Source organism: Triticum urartu, chromosome 2A (assembly GCF_056163025.1).
Source record: "Triticum urartu cultivar PI428250 chromosome 2A, HENAU_Tu73, whole genome shotgun sequence".
Taxonomy (NCBI): domain Eukaryota; kingdom Viridiplantae; phylum Streptophyta; class Magnoliopsida; order Poales; family Poaceae; genus Triticum; species Triticum urartu.
In genome coordinates, this window is record NC_141874.1 from 574,810,224 (window position 1) to 574,823,517 (window position 13,294).

Here is a 13,294-nt window from a genome sequence, read left to right on the forward strand (position 1 = left end):
ATATTCATCTTGATTTTCATAGGTATTGGAAGAACACGCTTTAATAAAGGCATCTTTAGAAGCACGCATCCTAGCGGTTCTTTCCTTGCACTCATCAATGGAAATTCTCATGGCTTTGAGAGACTCATTGATATCATGCTTAGGAGGAATAGATCTCTGCTTTAAAGAATCAATCTCAAGAGAAATTCTATCAACGTTTCTAGCCAAATCATCAACTTTAAGCAATTTCTCTTCAAGCAAAGCATTAAAATTCTTTTGTGAATTCATAAACTATTTAACACTATTCTCAAATTCAGAGGGCATCTTATTATAATTTCCATAAGAGTTGTTGTAGGAATTTCCATAATTATTAGAAGGATTACTAGGATATGGCCTAGGATTAAAATTCCCTCTATAAGCGTTGTTACCAAAATTATTCCTACTAACAAAATTCACATCCATAGCTTCATTGTTATTCTCAATCAAAGTAGACAAAGGCATATCATTAGGATCAGAAGAAACACTCTTATTAGCAAATAATTTCATAAGTTCATCCATCTTTCCACTCAACACATTAATTTCTTCTATCGCATGCACTTTTTTATTAGAAGATCTTTCAGTATGCCATTGAGAATAATTAACCATAATATTATCTAGGAGTTTAGTAGCATCTCCTAAAGTGATTTCCATAAAAGTGCCTCCCGCGGCCGAATCTAAAAGATTTCTAGAAGAAAAATTCAATCCGGCATAAAATTTTTGTATGATCATCCAAAAATTCAAACCATGAGTAGGGAAATTACGTATCATTAATTTCATTCTCTCCCAAGCTTGTGCAACATGTTCATGATCAAGTTGTTTAAAGTTCATAATATCGTTTCTAAGACAGATTATCTTAGTGGGAGGAAAATACTTAGAGATAAAAGCATCTTTGCACTTGTTTCATGAATCAATACTATTCTTAGGCAAAGACGAAAACCAAGCTTTAGCACGATCTCTAAGCGAAAAAGGAAATAGCTTCAATTTAACGACATCATTATTGACATCTTTTTTATTTTGCATAACACATAAATCAATGAAGCTATTCAGATGAGTAGCGGCATCTTCACTAGGAAGGCCGGCGAATTGATCTTTCATAACAAGATTCAACAAAGCAGTATTAATTTCACAAGATTCAACATCGGTAAGAGGAGCAATCGGAGTGCTAAGGAAATCATTATTATTGGTATTGGTGAAGTCACACAATTTGGTAGTATCTTGAGCCATCGCGACAAACAAGCAATCTAACACACGAGCAAACAAAAAGGCAAGCGGGTAAAAAAGGCAAATAGAGAGGGGGGATAGAGAGAGAGATACGGCGAATAAAACGGCAAGGGTGAATTGGGGGGGAGAGGAAAACGAGAGGCAAATGGAAAATAATGTAATGCGAGAGATAGGGATTGTGATGGGTACTTGGTATGTTGACTTTTTGTGTAGACTCCCCGGCAACGGCGCCAGAAATCCTTCTTGCTATGTCTTGAGCTTGCGCTGGTTTTCCCCGAAGAGGAAGGGATGACGCAGCAGAGTAGAGTAAGTATTTCCCTCAGTTTTTGAGAACCAAGGTATCAATCCAGTAGGAGCCCACGCTCAAGTCCCTCGTACTTGCATAAAGCGATAGCTACTCGCAACCAACGCGATAGGGGTTGTCAATCCCTTCACGGTCACTTACGAGAGTGAGATCTGATAGATATAATATTTTTGGTATTTTTGGGTATAAAGATGCAAAGTAAAAAGTAAAGGCAAAGTAAAAAGCAAAGCAAGATTAAAGTGATGGAGATTGATATGATGAGAATAGACCCGGGGGCCATAGGTTTCACCAGTGGCTTCTCTCAAGAGCATAAGTATTCTACGGTGGGTGAACAAATTACTGTTGAGCAATTAACAGAATTGAGCATAGTTATGAGAATATCTAGGCATGATCATGAATATAGGCATCACGTCCGTGACAAGTAGATCGAAACGATTCTGCATCTACTACTATTACTCCACTCATCGACCGCTATCCAGCATGCATCTAGAGTATTAAGTTAAAAACAGAGTAACGCCTTAAGCAAGATGACATGATGTAGAGAGATAAATTCATGCAATATGAAATAAACCCCATCTTGTTATCCTCGATGGCAACGATACAATACGTGCCTTGCTGCCCCTTCTGTCACTGGGTAAGGACACCGCAAGATCGAACCCAAAGCTAAGCACTTCTCCCATGGCAAGAACTACCAATCTAGTTGGCCAAACCAAACGAATAATTCGAAGAGACTTGCAAAGATAACCAATCATACATAAAAGAATTCAGAGAAGATTCAAATATTATTCATAGATCGACTTGATCATAAACCCACAATTCATCGGTCTCAACAAACACACCACAAAAAGAAGATTACATCGAATAGAGCTCCACAAGAGAGGGGGAGAACTTTGTATTGAGATTCAAAGAGAGAGAAGAAGCCATCTAGCTACTAACTATGGACCCAAAGGTCTGAGGTAAACTACTCACACTTCATCGGAGAGGCTATGATGATGTAGAAGCCCTCCGTGATGACGGCCCTCTTCCGGCGGAGCTCTGGAACAGGCCCCAAGATGGGATCTCATGGATACAGAAAGTTGCGGTGGTGGAATTAGGTTTCTGGCTCCTATTCTGATCGTTTGGGGGTACGTGTGCATATATAGGAGGAAGAAGTACGCCGGAGGAGCGACGAGGGGCCCACGAGGCAGGGGGCCATGCCCTAGGGGGGGGCGCCCCCACCCTCATGACCGCCTCTTTTGTTCCTTGGAGCAGGGTCCAAGTCTCCTGGACCTCGTTCGGTGAGAAAATCACGTTCCCGAAGATATGCTAATGGATGGCTTATCATGGTGGGGGCGAGTAGAACATCGCCGGTGCCTGGAAACGGGATGAGGCGTAGACACGAACGTCGGTGTACTTTACCCAGGTTCGGGGCTCTCCTAGGAGATAACACCCCTAGTCCTGCTCTGTGGGGTCTCCGCATGATCACTAAGGCAAAGTGAGTGCAAAGGTGCTCCTCGAGCTATATCTGCGGAGAGGGCAAGGCAAGCTCCCTCCTTTTCTAAGGTCTGGTCTAGATCTAGTGAATCCGAACCCTTTGCATGGGTGCCCTGGGGGTTTATATAGGCCTACCGCCAGGGGTACAATGGTAAATTGACTGGTCGTAGGGCCCAACCGTGAGTCTCTTCGCCTGCCGGCCCTTCCGCTGACTGCTGGGGCTCGCCAACTGGTGGGCCCCGCCGACTGGTCTGGTATGGAGCCGACAGGCCGCACCCGCCGCTGTGGGTCCTGCTGGCTGCTGATTACTATAGCCGTGCCTCTAATGATGCAGGCTTGGTCATGGGGTCGTGGCTACAGCCCCACCGTCTGGTGGGCGATCACTGTAGTCACTCCCTGTCTCGTCTTGTTAATGGCGCGGGGAACCCGTAGGAGGGGCAGGCCGATTCCCAGGGGCCGGATCCCTACAGGTCTGTCTTGTGGCACTCTAGGCGTCTTCCGGACTCTCACTGACCGGTAGGGCCCATCTTCCGTGGATCGTACTGTCAGACGTCGTGGGTACAGGAGTCCGCCCACTGTTGCTAGCGTCAGGGATGGCATGTCACAGTGCTGTGCCGGACGGAGATCTCCACTGGTACAGCGCACTGTGCTCTGGCCATCCCCCAGAAAAAGGGGAGGGAGTGGGCTTCACTGTCGCCACTCCCTTTCCCATCCCCCTAATGAGGGCATGGGTTTCGCTGGCGTCGTGGGCTGACTTCCTGCGGTCGGTGACTCCGGAAGCCGCCAGTCGGAGTCGGCCGGTCTCGATCTCATCCGTAGGACTTGGACACTCATGGGCGGCCGGCTATTCCTCCAGCCGCCCTCCTGAAGTCGGCTCTCCGTCCGTTGTCTTGAGGGGCGCAGTAAGCCCCGATGTCTTGAAAGGCTATGGGCCTCGCGTTAGCCTACCCGTAGCCCATTACTCCGACAGTAGTCCCCAAAGCTGATGAGGCGCCGCATAATCAGCCGAAGAGCCTCAGCAGCTTCATTCTCCGAGTATTTGGGGTGGAGACTCTTCTTGACTCTACCGGGCCGACTGGTAGGAGTCGGAGTCGCCTGACTTTGACTTGTCCAAAAAATACTTTCGAATCCCCTGGCGGGAACTAAGTGGCGTATGGGCTAAGCTTCTTGGCCGCCACCCACTTCGTGCCTACCACGTGGCAACCAGTGGCCGGGCCAGCTTGCCTACCCATCTGCGAGATGGGACATGCCCGCCGACGGGACCCGCCACTACCACGCCTCAGCACGCGAGCGGATCCGCTGCGGCCATGGGGGGCGGTTGAGGTTCCCACGGAGTTACCGCGCGTGGTAATTTTGCGCGAGGGGGCGTGGGGTAGTGGGCGCAGTAAATCCCACAACCGCCCCCTCGGCTTCGCAACCCACTGGGCTATAAGTAGGGGGAGGAGGGGAAACGGCGGAGCACGCGTGTCCCACCTCCCCACTGCTTCTTCTCCCTCTCTACTCCTCGAGCCTTGTCGAACGCTGCGGCGGTCCGCTCACGATGAGCTCTTCCTCCACCGTCACGCCCCCGACAGCACACTCCGGAACCTGGGATGGTTCGGAGGTCCACGAGGATCATATCGACTTCCTCCGCAAGACGCGTCGATTGCCCGGCGAGGACCTCATGAGGGTCCGCCTCGCGCGGAGGGGAGAGATTTCGCCGGCGCCACAGGAGGGCGAGCGGGTCGTCTTCTGCTCGCACTGCCTGGGCCTGCCGGCGAGCAACTTCTTCCGCTCCTTCCTTGAGTTCTACGGACTCCAGCCGCACCACCTCACCCCCAACACGGTGGTGCTGCTGTCCACCTTCGTCACCCTATGCAAGGGCTTCATCGGCGTTCTCCCCACCATTGAGCTCTGGGGGGAGTTCTTCTCCTCCAAGCTCGGCACCCAAGCCGCGGGCGTGCCGGCTCGGTGCGGCGTGTTCATCGCCGTGCGGAGGTCGGGGGCCGACAACCCGTTTCCCTCCATCAGGCTGATCAAGTTGGTGAAGATGTGGCAGTGGTCGTACTTCTACGTGAAGAACGTCTCCGTGAAGGGCGACTGGATCAACCTGCCGGCCTACGTAGCCGGCCCGCCGGTTGGGAGGTAGCCCAACTGGTCGCATAGGGCCCGGACGTTGACGCCTGCAGGAGCCGGCGCCGTTGCGCGGCTTCGAGTACTGGTGCAGTCGGAGGGCCTGACCGGGCCGGACTTGCTGGCCGCCTTCATGGCATGCCGAGTGCTGCCCCTCCAAAGTCGCCCCCACATGATCTGCTAGATGAGCGGGCACCGAGACCCGAGCCGAATGTGCACCAAGGAGATGCCTCACGAGGAGGTAGACTACATGGTGAACTATCTTGCGAGCTGCGACCTCAACGAAGAGTGGTAGTTCGGCAAGGAGCCGTATTCGCGTGGCGCCCCTCCGCCTCTGGTGAGTCGTTTCCCTTCTCTCTTTTTCTTCGATCCTCCTGACATCTTTACTGCCGAGTCCATCTTGCTCGTTCTGACTAGTCGGCTTTGGTCAGAACCCCCTCCTCCAGCCAGCAGCCGGCACCATGGGGCCAGACCGCGAGTTCCTTCCTGACCGTGCGGAGAGCGATGTGGACGACCCCGACTTGGGGGCGGCGGCCCTGGAGGACGACACCGAGGGGGGAGGCGGCGTGTCAGGCGGCCCGAGACTTGGGGCCAGTCTTGAGGATTGGCCTGATGATGTCGAGGAGGTTGTCCCATGCCACAAGCCAGGAGCCGGCCAGTCGGGTGCGGGCTCGTCAGCCCCGCCGGACGCTCAAGGCGGCGGCAAGAAGCGCAAGGCCGGGAAGAGCCTGTTTGGCAGCCGGCCGAAGAAGCCAAAGGGCTCAGCCGCGGTGACCAAGCGGGACGAGGCGGCCGCAAAGGCCAACCGCTTCCGCAAGGTGGTGAAGACGCCGCAGCTTATTTCAGCGTAAGTACCACCTCCCTTCGTACCTTCACATTTCTTTATTGAGTCTGTCTGAAATTTCTTTACTTTGTTTCCCGGCTTTAGGGCCCCTCTCTCTCTTGAGAAGTCGGCCGCCGGCTCCGTCGTGAAGTCGGCGGAGACCTCCTCCACCACCCGGCGGATTGATCCCGCCGCCGACCTCCGGGAGGCGACGGAGCGGAACGCGCGAGAGGCGCGTGAGGAGCGGGAAGCTACCCGCTTGAAGAAGGCGGAAGCCAACAAGGTGGAGGCCGCCGCTTTGAAGAAGCTGGCGGAAGCCGAGGCCGCCGATGCGGAGAAGAAGCGCGCAGAGGAAGGCGCACGCCACCAGTCGGTGGTGTTTGTCGTCCCCTTGAACTCCGCACCGCTGCCACCGGAGTTCTCGGTGTAGACTGGGGAAGCCGGTGACGAGAACCCGGTCATGGAGAGGGACGCCGACATCACCGCCATGCCGGGAGTCATTGTGCCGCCACCGCCACCCTCCGGAGGCGCGCCAGGCGGACAACCGACGGACCCACCAGTGCCGCCAACCGGAGGCGCGGCGGCGACGGGCCTGGCCCTCGAGGTTAGTACGCCGACGCGCCGCCGTCTCGCGAAGGCGGCCTCAGCGCCGCATCCTCTGGAGACCGGCGCTGCAAGCTCCTCGATCCCAGACACCAAGGTGTCGAGCGCCACGCCCACCGGGTGGGTGCGGGAAGGCGGGACAGGCCCGTTGAACCGAGCGCTCCTGAACATCCAAGCTAAGCTCCGAGCTGAGGGCGACGCCATCAAGGAGTGCACCAAGGCATACCTGGCGTCACGAACGGCCATCCGGGTACGCATCCTTCCTTTTGCTTTGCTTCCTTGTTTTTCTTTGTGAGGGCGCGTCAGCGCACCCATTGGGTGTAGTCCCCGAGTTTCGGGCCGGCTGCTGAGCAGGCGGCTCGGAACTCTAATCGGCGAGTTCCAAGTACCAACACTTTTTCCTGAAATTTTGATGCAAGATTACCACAATCTTCGCGTGACCTCCTTCAACGCCAATGTTGAGGAGCTGGCCAAGCGAACTGCTGACTTGTCGGACAGCCGGGGTGAGTCTTCTTCTTTCTCTGCGGGGGCGCGCTAGCGCACCCGCGGGTTATAGTCCCCGAGATTCAGGCCGACTGCTGAGCAGTCGGGCCAGATCTCCCTGGCGACTTTTCTTCTTTGTTGACGACTGACATCCCTCCCCCTCCTTCTTCAGAAGCCAACGCCGCCCTTCAGCAGCAGCTGGGCGAAGTCAACACCGCGCTGCGCGTCAGGGAGGAGGAGTGCGGCCGGCTGACGGGGGAGCGCGACCGGCTGGCTACGCAGCTGGTGGAGCAGAAGGAGCTGCTCCAGAGGGCCCAGAAGGAGGCGGAGGACAAGGAGACCGCCCTTCTCGCCGAATTTGCGTCCGAGCGCTCCTCCTGGACCGACAAGGAGGCGACGCTGGTCTCCGGCTTCCAAGCAATCGAAGATCTTGTCGATGGTGAGCTTCCACTTGTTTCCTTTTCTGGGTTGCCGACTGCTAGTCGAGTCGGCCTTAAATTTTTAACTTTGTTTCTTCTCTCTTCTTCCTTAGCAGACTTCTTTCCCGGCCATTCTGATGCCGCCAATCAAGCCATCGACGCTGACTGTGAAGCACGGAGGGCGGACGGCGCACAGGTCGCCGCCAACGCCCCCCGAACTCTTAACGACCAAATTCTAAGCATCGAGGCCTGTCTTCGGCCAGACCACCGGATGCTGCGCCAGCTTGAACGTGTCGGTGCCCAGGCAATTGCTGCCTTGTGGCCGGACATGAAGGCGCCACGCACCCCCAGTCGGACTGCCGACTGGTTGGAGGTGGCAGCCGCCCGTCTTAAGGCCTGGAAGGGTTCTTCCGCCCGGGCTGGAGCCCGCCGGGCTTTAGAATTCGCCAAGGCGTGGTATCCTGGGCTGAGTTTAGTCCAGTTAGCCACATTCTGGCTGGAAGCTCAGGCGGAGCTGGCAACGGTGGAGGACAATCTTGTCAAGCGCGCCGCATCGATCGCCAAGTACACTAACACCAGCGTCTTCGTCCCAGAGCGGGCTGAGAACGGCGAGGAGGCGCCGCCGGAGTGGTTTGGGCTGAACCCGGATGACGGCGAGGACTCGGCGGAGGTGATCGACTCCAGTGGCGAAGAGGAAGGCGAGGAGGAGGAAGGAGACGAGGAGGAGGTGCGAGAGGTCGAGGCAGACGGCCAGCCCCAGCCCGACCGCGCCTCTAGCAATGAGCCGCACCCAACTGAGCCAGCTGTCGCCAGAGGTGATCAGGCGGAGACCAACCAGCCGACTACCCCGGCAACTGGCACCGCCGACCCCTCCGATCCTCCGAGTCCGTCCGCGGCTTCCTAGGCTGCCACTTTATCTTTGTTTTAACTGCTTATCAGTCTCGATGAACTTGTTATTTTGCACAATTCGACCCACTGGGTGTATCTTGAACTTCTGCTTGATGATTCAGCCAAGGGCCTTTCTATGTAAATATTTATCCGTATTCTATCTTTTCTTGCTTACTGCTCTTTGACTTTTTCCTTTGCCGCCTTCCCTTAGTTGAAGTTCTGCTAGTCAGGCAGCCGCTCTGCGGACTGCCGCTAGATCAATTACTTGGCTTCTTTGGGAAGGCAAGTACTTAGCCTTTTAGAGTTTTTAGCAAGTTAATTTAGGAAACGGCAAACCGGCTGCTAAAGAGTCGGTTGTAAAGGATTGAAAACCGTCCTTAAGCTATGAGAGAGCTTTGAGTCCTGTTCTAGGAAGCCGTCTGCGATCTACCTTACTCCTGTTCGCCAGACAGTCGCTCTGCGATCTGCGGCTTCTAACAGGAGTCGGCTTAAGTGCCACACATTACTTGTCCGGCTGCAGGAAGTCGTTTCATAGCTCAAGTCGGCGAGTCCCTGGGCCGACTAGTCAAACCCGGTGCCAAGTGGCATAACGAAGAAAAACATATTCATAGGCATAACTCTTTATCATATAGATAAAAGAAGGCAGTCCCCGAGATCTTCTCGAGGGGCACGAAGTCTTCGTACTTTAATACAAAAGGTAGCGTGATACATACTGCATTAACTGTAAAATCTTCGAAGGAGATTTGCATTCCATGGCCTCTCCGTCTCTTTGCCGGAGTCGTCCCTTTTGCATGCTCGGGGCTTCTGAGCATCGATCAAGTAGTAGGAGTCGTTGCCCAACACCTTGCTGATCATGAAGGGGCCTTCCCAAGGTGCTAAGAGCTTGTGCTGGCCAGCTGTTCGCTGAATCAGCCGAAGCACAAGGTCTCCTTCTTGGAAAGATCGCGGCTTGACCTTCCGATTGTAGTATCGGCGTAGGCTCTGCTGGTAGATGCTGGACCGGCTGAGTGCCAACAGCCGGCCCTCTTCCAGCAGATCGATGCCGTCTTGACGTGCTTCCTATGCTTCCTCCTCGGTGTACATGGTGACTCGAGGGGACTCGAACTCTATGTCCGTTGGGATGACGGCTTCGGCACCGTAGACGAGGAAGAGGGCGTGAAGCCGGTTGACTTGTTTGGAGTCGTGTGTAGGCTCCAGAGGATGACTGGCAACTCATCAAGCCAGCAGCCTGCCGAGCGCTCCAGAGGCTCGACCAGCCGAGGCTTGATGCCGGACAGGATTAGGCCATTTGCTCGCTCTACCTGGCCGTTGGACTGCGGATGGGCAATAGACGCTAAGTCCAGTCGGATGCCCTACGTCGCGCGGAAACGGGCCAAGGCACCTTTGGCAAAATTTGTGCCGTTGTCGGTGATGATGCTGTGCGGCATGCCGTACCGAGTTGTGATGTCGGAGATCAAGGTCACAACGGTCGGACCATTTAAACTCTTAATTGGCTTTGCTTCTATCCATTTGGTGAACTTGTCCACTGCAACAAGTAAATGAGTCAAACTGCCTCATGCTGTCTTGAATGGTCCGACCATGTCCAGGCCCCAGATAGCAAAGGGCCAGGAAATGGGAATAGTTTTGAGTGTGAAGCCGGCTGAAGAGGCTTAGAGCGGAACTTCTGGCACCCCTTGCATTTTTGGACCAAGGACTTGGCGTCTTCAAGAGTAGTCGGCCAGAAGAAGCCATGGCGGAAAGCTTTGGCGACGAGTGCCCTTGAAGCCGCATGGTGGCCACATTCGCCTTGATGGATGTCTTTGAGGATTGCCTGGCCTTGCTCTGGTTCCACACATCGCTGGTGAACACTAGTGACACTGCGCCTTACGAGCTCTCTATTGACGATGGCATACGCTGCCGCCCGGTGTTGTACTTGCCGAGCCGAGATCTCATCAGTTGGCAGCTCTTTGTTCACCATGAATTTGAGGATGGGCTGGGCCCATGAAGGTGCCGCAATTTCTGCAACAGCCAAGACTGCGACTTGGACGAGGGCGGCTGGGCCGGGAGGTGGCGGGTTGGAGTTGGCAGCCGCTTGTTGTGTTGATGAAGTCCCCGGGCGGGTTGGTCTAGTCCCCGGGCCGGGCTCTGAAGTCTTCGGGCCGAGCTCTGAAGTCTCTGGGCCGACCGCCGTAGTCCCTGAGCTGGGTGCGACTGCCATGATTCCCGTGCCGTCTGCTAGAATACTCGTGCCATCTGCGGGGGCTCTTGAGTCGGATCTGGCTACTTCAGGAGGAGCCGGCATGAAGATGGAGTCTGACTCCGGTGATGGCTTGAGGAGGCGCTGGAGGGCGACGCCGGACGGTATCGCCTGACGGGTGGAGCCGATTCGCGCCAGGGCGTCTGCTTGGTCGTTGTCGTTTCTTGGTACATGGAGAAACTTGCACCCCTCAAAATATCCGCTGAGTTGTTGCACGAGGAAGCGGTAGCTCGCCATGTTTGCGTCCTTGGCGTCCCAATCGCCTGACGACTGCTGGACCACCAAGTCAGAGTCACCATAGCACAGGATCCGGCGAATGCCGAGCTCTTTGGCTAGCCGTAGCCCGTGAATGAGTGCCTCGTACTCAGCGACGTTGTTGGAGGCAGCAAAATGGATTTGCAGCACATACTTGAGCTTGTCGCCCTTGGGAGAGGTGAGGACGATGCCGGCTCCCAAGCTGGTGCGCATCTTGGAACCGTCAAAATGCATTCGCCAATGGGTGGAGTCTGGCGCTGGTGGTAGATACTGGGTTTCGGCCCAGTCGACGAGGAAGTCGGCCAGCGCTTGTGACTTGATGGCAGTGCGAGGTTGGTAGTAGATGGTGTAGGGGGCCAAATCTATGGCCCACTTGGCCACTCGACCCGAAGCGTCTCTGCTGCCGATGATCTCGGCTAGAAGAGCCGTGCAGACCATAGTGATTGGATGTTCTTGGAAGTAAGGCTTCAATTTCTTGGCGGCAAAGTGCACACCATAACACATCTTCTGGTAGTGGGGGTAGTTTTGCTTGGAGGTCGACAGTATTTCACTCAAATAATATACTGGTCTCTGGACTGGTAGTGCTTTGCCTTACTCTTTGCGTTCTACCACAATGACTGTACTGACCACTCGGCTGGTGGCGGCGATGTAGAGGAGCATGGGCTCCTTAGGAGTCGGAGCCGCCAGGACAGGTGGAGTAGTCAGCATCTTCTTTAGTTGAAAAAAATGCTTCGTCCGCCTTGTGGTTCCACTCGAAAAAAGTGGTCTTCTTCATGAGTTGGTACAGGGGAAGAGCCTTCTCGCCCAGCCGACTGATGAATCGGCTGATGGACACCAAACAGCCGGTAAATTTTTGTACGTCCAGCAGTCGGCTGGGTACCTCCATCCTTTAAATTGCCTTGATCTTCACAGGGTTGCATTCTATGCCGCGTTCGGAGACCAGGAAGCCAAGGAGCTGGCCGGCTGGTACTCTGAAGATGCACTTCTCCCGGTTGAGCTTGATCTAAAATTGGCGCAAGTTCTTGAAGGTCTCTTTGAGATCTTCCAGCAGTGTTCCACGCCTCTCCGTTTTTACCACCACGTCGTCCATGTAAACATGAGCATTTCTGCCGAGCTGCTTGAGGAGGCATTTCTGCATGCATTGTTGGAAGGTGGCGCCGGCGTTCCTTAAGCCGAACGTCATGGTTAGGTAGCAGAAAGCTCCAAACGGCATGATGAAGGCGGTCTTCAGCCTATCGGCCGGGTTCAACTTGATCTGGTGATACCCTGAATATGCATCCAAGAAACTCAACAGCTCGCATCCGGCTGTGGAGTCTATCACTTGGTCAATCCTTGGCAAAGTGAACGGGTCCTTGGGGCATGCTTTGTTGAGGCTAGTGTAGTCAATACACATTCTCCATTGCTTGTTCTTCTTCAGTACCAAGACCGGGTTGGCCAGCCATTCTGGAAAGAATACTTCCATGATGAAGCCGGCTACAAGCAGCCGGGCTATCTCTTCTCCAACAACTCTCCTCTTATCTTCTGACAAGTGGCGCAAAGGTTGTCTGACTAGCTTGGCATCAGATTGGACGTGTAATTTGTGCTCGGCAAATTCCGTCGGGACACCTGGCATGTCTTTGGGGGACCATGCGAAGATGTCTCGATTCTCACGAGGAAATCGACGAGCTCGCCTTCCTATTTGCTGTCGAGGTTGGCACCTTTGACAACGTACCTCTCTGGGTGCTCTGGGTCCAAAGGTATCTTCTTTGTTTCCTTGGCCGGCTTGAACGAGCCCTCAGCTTCTGACTCTCTGGGATCAGGCGACATCTCCGGCTGTTTGCTTGCCATCGCAAAAACTCGATCTAGTAGTCGCTTCTCAGCTGCGATCATGAGGGACTCGGCCAGTCGGCTGCTCTCTGATGCGCGGGCGGACGACTTCTTGTAGTCGCCATTTATGGTCAGGATCCCCTTGGAACTCGGCATCTTCATCTTGAGGTAGGCATAGTGGGGGACGACCATGAACTTGGCCAGGGCTGGCCGGCCAAGCATCGCATGGTATGGGCTCTCTAGGTCCACCACCTCGAACCATATTGACTCTCGGCGGAAATGATCTTTGTCTCCGAAGAGGACGTCGATCAAGATCTTGACGATTAGCGAGCAGGAAAGGCCAGGAACTATGCCGTGGAACATCGTCCGGCTGGACTGCAGTTGCCTCTGCCTGATTCCTAACTTCTCCATGGTGTCTTTGTACAAAATGTTGATGCTGCTACCGCCGTCTATCAGGACTCTGGAGAAGCGAGCAGCTCGCTTGTCCGTGGTAAAGGTGGCGTCCAAAACCAAAGCGTAGGAGCCGGGTCTGGGCATTACTTCGGGGTGGTCAGCTCGACTCCAGCTGATGGGCTTCTCAGACCAATGCATGAACTCTGGCGTGTCAGTTGTTACTGCATTCACCTCCTGCTACTGCAGTCGCCTGCTGCGTC